General features: G+C 44.6%; 1 non-coding gene across 1 annotated transcript; it reads left to right on the top strand.

Moving 5' to 3' along the window:
* Positions 1–7,459: 7,459 nt before the first annotated feature.
* Positions 7,460–7,531, top strand: TRNAT-CGU (transfer RNA threonine (anticodon CGU)). Its single transcript has one exon. It is a non-coding gene; the product is annotated as a tRNA-Thr (tRNA).
* The last annotated feature ends 1,322 nt before the right edge of the window (positions 7,532–8,853 follow it).

Here is an 8,853-nt window from a genome sequence, read left to right on the forward strand (position 1 = left end):
ATAAATCAAAATCTGTACTGGACGATTGTTCTGAAACTTGCAATACTCTATTGGTCACATTCTATAGAACAGTGGTTGTCCACTTATGAGCTAAAGGGGGCTTCCAATGTGACCCCTGACATCACCAAGTACATAATGTTCAATATACAGTATGTAATGCGTGAGAGGACGATCAGAAACTGCAGACCTAGTAGAGGAAATCAGAGAGTGTGGCTAGGCTTAGGCTACATTGTTGTCTGGGGATATGCTGCAGAAGACAATATGAAACTGGGAACATGTTACCTGAGGCTAGTAGAGATCAATGCTATCACCCTAATCAATGTTCCTTCTACAGACTGCTGAAGGCCACACATCCTATACCAAAGTGCCCCACGTGGCCCTCGGGTATAGGTTGGACACCAGGGCTATAGATGATCCGGCTGTTACCAGACATCTTTTAGGCTGTTCAGTGCATGTTGGCTGGTACCCCCGTTACTAGTCATTATTGAGAGCGGAGATATTCTCAATATATCTCCGCAACTATCCCAGATTAATAGAAGATCAAAGAGACATTTCCAACCTGCTACTTCTGATTCCATCTCCTTCTTCAGTTGCTGCAATTTGCAGGGCAAGATTGCTGCGTAATCATTTTAATAATTATTCAGAATTTGTTTGATTCTATGAATAACCCTTTTTGAGGCCTTTTGTACATGTATGCTACAAGCCCATTCATGTTCAACCTTCCCTGACATCCCTGATGGAAGATCTGGAGAGACAATGATTGAGTCCAGCTATAAAGAAGAGGCTTCCTGCAGTATCAACATCTGCCAAGGAGGGCAACTTCTAATGCCAAAATCTTTGAGGTTGTGCTTTGCCAATGCAAAAACCATAAAACGTATATAATCTTCAACTATATTTATGATATATATATATATATATATATATATATATATATATATATATATATATATATATATATATATATATATATACATATATATATATATATATATATATATATATATATATATATATATATATATATATGTATATATATATATATATATACAGTATATATATACAGTATATATGTACAGTGCCTTGAAAAAGTATTCACACCCCTTGAAATTTTCCACATGTTGTCATGTTACAGCCAAAAATGTAAATGTATTTTATTGGTATTTTATGTGATAGACCAACACAACGTGGCACATAATTGTGAAGTGGAAGTAAAATGATAAATGGTTTTCAACATTTTTTTTCAAATAAATATGTGAAAAGTGTGGTGTGCATTTTTATTCACCCCTCTTTACTCTGCTACCCCTAACTAAAATCTAGTGGAACCAACTGTCTTCAGAAATCACCTAATTAGTAAATAGAGCCCACCTGTGTGTAATTTAATCTCAATATAAATACAGCTGTTCTGTGAAGCCCTCAGAGGTTTGTTAGAGAACTTTCGTGAACAAACAGCATCATGAAGGCCAAGGAACACACCACCGAATGATGGCTACAGCCCCGGGAATATCCTTGACCGTCGGATCCGAAGGACCCTGCGCGTCATGGAATGGGGTAAAGAGCCAATGACAGAAGCCCTTTATCACGTGATTGCTCCATCCCAGTTGTGAACATACCGTAGCATGTCTGGTCCAGCTCCTCCCCTCTCCTCACATAGATCGGTACAGCGTGTGAGAGGAGGGAGCCAGGTGCTGCAGGGCTGTGGGTTGGATCTGAAGTGCCCACAACACTGATCTGTGCTTATTCATGCCCATCCATGGCTCATCCTATGCCCTTCCATGCTCATCCGTGTCCATCTATGCTCATCCGTGCCCATCCATGGCTTATACGTGCCCATCCATGCTCATCCGTGCCTATCCATGCTCATCAGGGCTCATCAGTGCCAATCCATGGCTCATCCGTGCCCATCCATGGCTCATCCGTGCTCATCTGTATCCATCCATGGCTAATCGGTGCTCATCTGTGCCCATTCATGGCTCATCCGTGCTTATCCGTGCCCATCCATGGCTAATCCGTGCTCATCTGTGCCCATCCATGGCTCATCCGTGCTTATCTGTGTCCATCCATGGCTAATCCGTGCTCATCTGTGCCCATTCATGGCTCATCCGTGCTTATCCGTGCCCATCCATGGCTAATCCGTGCTCATCTGTGCCCATCCATGGCTCATCCGTGCTTATCTGTGTCCATCCATGGCTAATCCGTGCTTATCTGTGTCCATCCATGGCTAATCCGTGCTCATCTGTGCCCATTCATGGCTCATCCGTGCTTATCCGTGCCCATCCATGGCTAATCCGTGCTCATCTGTGCCCATCCATGGCTAATCCGTGCTCATCTGTGCCCATCCATGGCTAATCCGTGCTCATCTGTGCCCATTCATGGCTCATCCGTGCTTATCCGTGCCCATCCATGGCTAATCCGTGCTCATCTGTGCCCATTCATGGCTCATCCGTCCTTATCCGTGCCCATACATGGCTCATCTGTGCTCATCCGTGCCCATCCATGGCTCATATGTGCTCACCCATGCCCATCCATGCTCATCAGTGCTCATCCATGGTTCATCCGTGCCCATTCATCAGTGCCCATCCATGGCTCATCTGTGCCCATCCATGGCTCATCCATGTTCATCCATGCCCATCCACGGCTCAACCATGCTTATCCGTGTACATCCATGCTCATCATTGCTCATCCACGGCTCATTCATGCTCATCCATGGCTCATCCACGGCTCACCCATGGCTCATCCATGGCTCATCCATGCCCATCCATGGCTCATCCATGCCCATCTATGGCTCATTCATGCCCATCCATGGCTCATCCATGCTCATCCATGGCTCATTCATGCTCATCCATGCCACATCAGTGCTCATCAGTGCTCATCTGTGCCCATCCATGCTTCATCCATGCCACATCAGTGCTCATATGTGCCACATCAGTGCTCATATGTGCCACATCAGTGATCATCCGAGCAACATCCATGCCACATCAGTGCTCATCCATACCGCATCAATTGATCACACCTGACGGCCTCTCATTTCTTGAGACACTAACAAGCCAGGGCAGTACAAATACCCCCCAAATGACCCCTTTTTGGAAAGTAGACATTCCAAGGTATTTAGTATGAGGCATTGTGAGTTTTTGAAGTTGTATTTTTTTCCCACAATTCTTTGCAAAATGAAGATTTTTCTTTTTCACAAAATTGTTATATAAACTGGTTATTTCTCACACACAGCATATGCATACTTGCAACTACACCCCAAAATACATTCTGCTACTCCTTCTGAGTATGGTGATACCACACGTGTGAGAGTTTTCCACAGCCTGGCCACATACAGAGGCCCAACATGCAGGGAGCACCGTCAGGCGTTCTAAGGGCATAAATTTCAAATCTAATTTGACTACCTATTACACTTTTGTGAGACACTGATGGGCACTGTAGTGGCATGGATGTGGCACGGATGAGTACTGATGTGGCATGAATGTGGCATGGATGAGCACTGATGTGGCATGGATGTGGCACGGATGAGTACTGATGTGGCACGGATGAGTATGGATGTGGCACGGATAAGTACTGATGTGGCACGGATGAGCACTGATGTAGCATGGATGAGAACTGATGTGACACAGATGAGCCCTGATGTAGCATAGATGTGGCAGGAATGAGCACTGATGTGGCATGGATGAGCACTGATGTGGCACGGATGAGCACTGATGTGGCATGGATGTGGCAAGGATGAGCACTGATGCGGTGTGGATGAGCACTGATGCGGTATGGATGAGCACTGATGTGGCATGGATGTTGCACAGATGATCACTGATGTGGCACATATGAGCACTGATGTGGCACGTATGAGCACTGATGTGGCATGGATAAAGCATGGATGAGAGCAGATGTCGCACGGATGAGCACTGATGTCGCATGGATGTGGCAAGGATGAGCACTGATGCGGTATGGATGAGCACTGATGTGGCATGGATGTTGCACAGATGATCACTGATGTGGCACATATGAGCACTGATGTGGCATGTATGAGCACTGATGTGGCATGGATAAAGCATGGATGAGAGCAGATGTCGCATGGATGAGCACTGATGTGGCATGGATGTGGCAAGGATGAGCACTGATGCGGTATGGATGAGCACTGATGTGGCATGGATGAGCACTGATGTGGCACGGATGAGCACTGATGTGGCATGGATGTGGCAAGGATGAGCACTGATGCGGTGTGGATGAGCACTGATGCGGTATGGATGAGCACTGATGTGGCATGGATGTTGCACAGATGATCACTGATGTGGCACATATGAGCACTGATGTGGCACGTATGAGCACTGATGTGGCATGGATAAAGCATGGATGAGAGCAGATGTCGCACGGATGAGCACTGATGTCGCATGGATGTGGCAAGGATGAGCACTGATGCGGTATGGATGAGCACTGATGTGGCATGGATGTTGCACAGATGATCACTGATGTGGCACATATGAGCACTGATGTGGCATGTATGAGCACTGATGTGGCATGGATAAAGCATGGATGAGAGCAGATGTCGCATGGATGAGCACTGATGTGGCATGGATGTGGCAAGGATGAGCACTGATGCGGTATGGATGAGCACTGATGTGGCATGGATGTTGCACGGATGATCACTGATGTGGCACATATGAGCACTGATGTGGCATGGATGTTGCACGGATGATCACTGATGTGGCACATATGAGCACTGATGTGGCATGGATGAAGCATGGATGGGCACAGATGAGCACTGATGAGCACTGATGTGGCATGGATGAGCATGAATGAGCCATGGATGAGCACGGATGGGCCATGGATGAGCATGAAAGAGCCATGGATGAGCATGGATGAGCCATGGATGGGCATGGATGAGCCATAGATGGGCATGGATGAGCCATGGATGGGCACCAATACCGTCTAACCGCCAAAGCCTCATGAACCGCTAGGGTAAACACTGCATGAGGCCTCACTGCTCTTTCTTACAATACAAGTCTAAATGTAGTCTGATTCACTAAAGCAATATCTTTTTTTATTGGTGTTCTTTTTTCTACGCTGTCATGCAACTGCAAATCTCCATCTCCCCTTTGTAATGTGAAGGGCTGGCAACCAGGATGAATTCTACAGCGCAGTGACATCACTCCCTGGCATCTACTGCTCTAGTCAGTACGAAGGCAGAGAGATGCCTCCTAGCAACTGCACCAGATGCGAGAGAGCGGAGCTTTGCGGTCACATGATCACATAGAAAAAATGCTAAAAAGGGTATTTACATAGGTATGTATAGAGGGCCAGGGAAGGGAACATTTAAATGTTGGTTTATTGCTTAGCCTTTCCCTCCACTTTAATCAACTGACATCCTTAGAGGCTTGAGAAAAAGGCATTACTGATTTGAAATGCGTAGTCACACTTCCTTCATGCCTCCCGGCATCTGGCCACGCCCCTCTTCACACCTCTCTATGTCTTATGTCTATAACTCGATTCCCACACTGTCAGGTCTCTGAGTTTGTTACTGAAGATTACTGCTCCATCTGCCTTGGATCGTCACAAAACTGTCCAGGATTTACTGAGGATGGCCACATAGCTTATGATATGCGCTTTTCTACTTATTACTTGTGAGTGCCCAATTTGCCTTTTTTTTTTTTTTTTTTTTATTATTATTAATAAATGATCTAATTTGCTGCCCTTAGATGGCACCCTCTTATGTTTCTTTGTGCGGCCACTTGACCGCATTGAACAAAGTGCTAAAAAAGGCATTTACTACATGGAACTTTGGAATGTAGTTATTTCACTGCTGTTATTGTATTTTGATGCAGTGACATGGTCTTCAGACACTACTACTAGGCGATGGCTGTCTACCTGACCCTATCCACTAACTTGTTCTCAACTGTTATTAGTATTACCTTGTTCATACATAATATGTCAAGTTATACCTGGATTTGTAGTTCATATATAAACCTTTCTTTTTCTTCAATAAACTTTAATGGGAAAAAAAGGCATTTACGTAGGGGGCTGTTATAAAATGTATTGGGGGGGGGGGGCAGGGAAGAGCACATTTAAAGTGTTACTAAACCCACAACAATAAAATCAGTCTGTATATGCAGTAAAGCATGCTTGTTATACTCCCTGTGGAATCTAAGTGGTTAATCCTCTGCATTTGTGTATAAAGGCTGCTTGATCTTGTATGCACAGATTCTCCTCTTCTTCCACTGACTCCAGAACATGTCCAGATAAGACAGAGCCTTTGAAGTCAGGCTGCACATGCTCTGTTTGGTGTGTATTGCTAGAGAGTTTTTTTTTTTCTTGGGAGGTTGCATGTGATCAGCAGAGGGCCAATCATCACTGTCCAGACAGAGGGTCAGGGGTCCTGCATCCTAATAGAACAGCTCAGTGCAGTATGAAAACTCCTCTTACAAGCTTTATCAGGAACTGATAGAAGTCACAAGACTGCTATATACCACTGATGAGAAAAGTTATTTAGCAGTTTATATTTACTAAAATAATTACATTTCCATGTTCTGTGTACTGTGGGAGAACAGATATAGTGAATACAAGGCTCTGGGTTACTGGTTGGTTTATTGCATAGCCTTTCCTTCCACATTAATCATTTGACATCCTTAGGTGTTTTAAAATTTTCTGGACTTCAATTGGTAAAACAAGCTTATGGCTGCAGCCGATGTCTCCCTAAAACAGGGGTCTCCAAACTATGGCCCTCCAGTTGTTCAGGAACTACAATTGCCATCATGCCTAGTCATGTCTGTGAATGCCAGAGTTTTACAATGCCTCATGGGATATGTAGTTCCACAACAGCTGGAGGGCCGTAGTTTGGAGATCCCTGCCCTAAAGAGAACCTGTCTGTGCTTCTTTAGCCCCCTTGTCATAGTAAAAGCATAAAAATTGTAATAAAAGAAATAATTTACCAAATTTTAAAGCACCCCCATTCTCCCCTGTATATACTTGTGAATGCATACACATGTGTAGATGTGTATGTAAACATGCACCACACATGTAAGGTATCACAAATGTCAGAGTAAAAGCAATCATTCTAGCTCCATAACTCTTGATTAACTCTAAACTGAAATAATTATGGTACCTAAAAATTTTCATAGGTGACACTTTAAAGTACCGTAATTTTTAGCTATTTCACGGACATGCACAGTTTTATGTCTTGACATGTTTGGTATCTATTTACTCAACACAACCCCATCTTTTATATTTTACCAAAAACGGGAGTGTGTTGTGATTGTGTGCACAAAGATTCATTTTAGTGTTTTTTTTTTTCCTGAAAATATGCGTTTGATACATAACTGTGCAAATATCCTGGGACGTAAAAAAACTGTAACTGCCACTATTTTATTCTCCAGGGCCTTTGCTTTCAGAAAATGAATGTTTGGAGGGTGTCAAGCAGTAGCTTAGCTGTCCTGTTGGAAAGGTCATTATGCAGTCCCAGCAAGTGGAGGGCGCAGTGGCCAAGTGGTAAGGCGTTGGTCTCGTAAACCAAAGATCGTGGGTTCAATCCCCATCTGTGCCTGGGTGATTTTCAGCATTTAAAGCTGAGTTACAGGCAAAAAACTTTCTCTTTTTTTATAATCCTCAATAGCCACAAAGGATATAAATCCACTTTGTGTGTACCAAATACCTTTGCAAACCTAGATATTTATTTGTAAAAGTAGCAGTTACATACAGTAGTTGGTAAGGTTGAAAAAAGACACAAGTCCATCAAGTCGTGTGTGATTATATGTCACTATTACATTGTATATACCTGTATGTTGTGGTCGTTCAGGTGCTTATCTAATACATTTTTGAAATTATCAATGCTCCCCGCTGAGACCACCGCCTGTGGAAGGGAATTCCACATTCTTACCGTAAAGAACCCTCTACGCAGTTTCCGGTTAAATCGCTTTTCCTCTAATTTTAGTGAATGGCTGCGAGTCTTTTTAAATGCCCTTTCACGGCAAAGATTTATCCCTATTGTGGGGTCACCAGTACAGTATTTGTAAATTGAAATCATATCCCCTCTCAAGCGTCTCTTCTCCAGAGAGAATAAGTTCAGTGCTCGCAACCTTTCCTCATAACTAAGATCCTCCAGACCCTTTATTAGCTTTGTTGCCCTTCTTTGTACTCGCTCCATTTCCAGTACATCCTTCCTGAGGACTGGTGCCCAGAACTGGACAGCATACTCTAGGTGCGGCTGGACCAGAGTCCTGTAGAGCGGGAGATATATTGTTTTATCTCTGGAATTAATTCCCTTTTTAATGCATGCCAATATTCTGTTTGCTTTGTTAGCAGCAGCTGGCATTGCGTGCCATTGCTGAGCCTATCATCTACTAGGACCCCCAGGTCCTTTTCCATCCTAGATTCCCACAGAGGTTCTCCCCTCTCCAGTGTATAGATTGCATTCATATTTTTGCCACCCAAATGCATTATTTTACATTTTTCTACATTTTCTACATTAAAGGGGTTGTAAAGGTATTCTATGCATTAAGGTGAAAAAACATCCGACAATACCGCCCCCCCAGCCCCCCCGTTTTACTTACCTGACCCCTCGAAAGTCCCGCGCTCGCTCCCGACATCCTCTTCGCCGCTCAGCCTGGCCATTGATTGGCTAGAGTGGATGGATTGAAAGCTGCGCAGCCATTGGCTCACGCTGCTGTCAATCGCATCCAATTACGCGGCACACCGGGGGTGGGTCTGAGTGATACAGCTATGGCCGCCGACTGTATCACAGGAGCGCGCCCGCAAGCACTCAACACCATGTGAGGGAGCTCGTATGAAAGTGTTGAGTCCTTGTGGGGGGGAGCCGAGACAGCCGCCGTGGGACCCCAGAAGACCAGGTTCGGGGCCACTCTCTGC

The sequence above is a fragment of the Aquarana catesbeiana genome, linkage group LG04, assembly GCF_042186555.1.
Source record: "Aquarana catesbeiana isolate 2022-GZ linkage group LG04, ASM4218655v1, whole genome shotgun sequence".
NCBI classification, from domain to species: Eukaryota; Metazoa; Chordata; class Amphibia; order Anura; family Ranidae; genus Aquarana; species Aquarana catesbeiana.